Source organism: Penaeus monodon, chromosome 33 (assembly GCF_015228065.2).
Source record: "Penaeus monodon isolate SGIC_2016 chromosome 33, NSTDA_Pmon_1, whole genome shotgun sequence".
Classification (NCBI taxonomy): domain Eukaryota; kingdom Metazoa; phylum Arthropoda; class Malacostraca; order Decapoda; family Penaeidae; genus Penaeus; species Penaeus monodon.
Window position 1 is genome coordinate 7,456,920 of NC_051418.1, and position 212 is coordinate 7,457,131.

A 212-nucleotide genomic window follows, 5' to 3' on the forward strand; every position below is an offset into this window, starting at 1 on the left:
AATACGACCTCCGCCTCTTCACTCCCTTACGGCCTTACATCACACCCCACAAATACGCCCTCCCCTCTCTCTCTTCTCTTCCCTTCCCTCCCCTCCCCCAACATCTTGCAACATGATCACCTGTTCTCTTACCAATAACTCGCCCTCACGTGTCTCGTACAATTGCACTACGCGCTTTCAGCTCTGTTTGACTCTCCTTCTATTTCTCCTTT

The 212-nt window shown here is 50.9% G+C and overlaps 1 protein-coding gene across 1 annotated transcript in view; it reads left to right on the forward strand.

Annotated features, from left to right (window-relative positions):
• LOC119593883 overlaps positions 1-212 on the forward strand; it is a 29,651-nt gene that overhangs the window by 1,014 nt on the left and 28,425 nt on the right. The window lies entirely within an intron of this gene.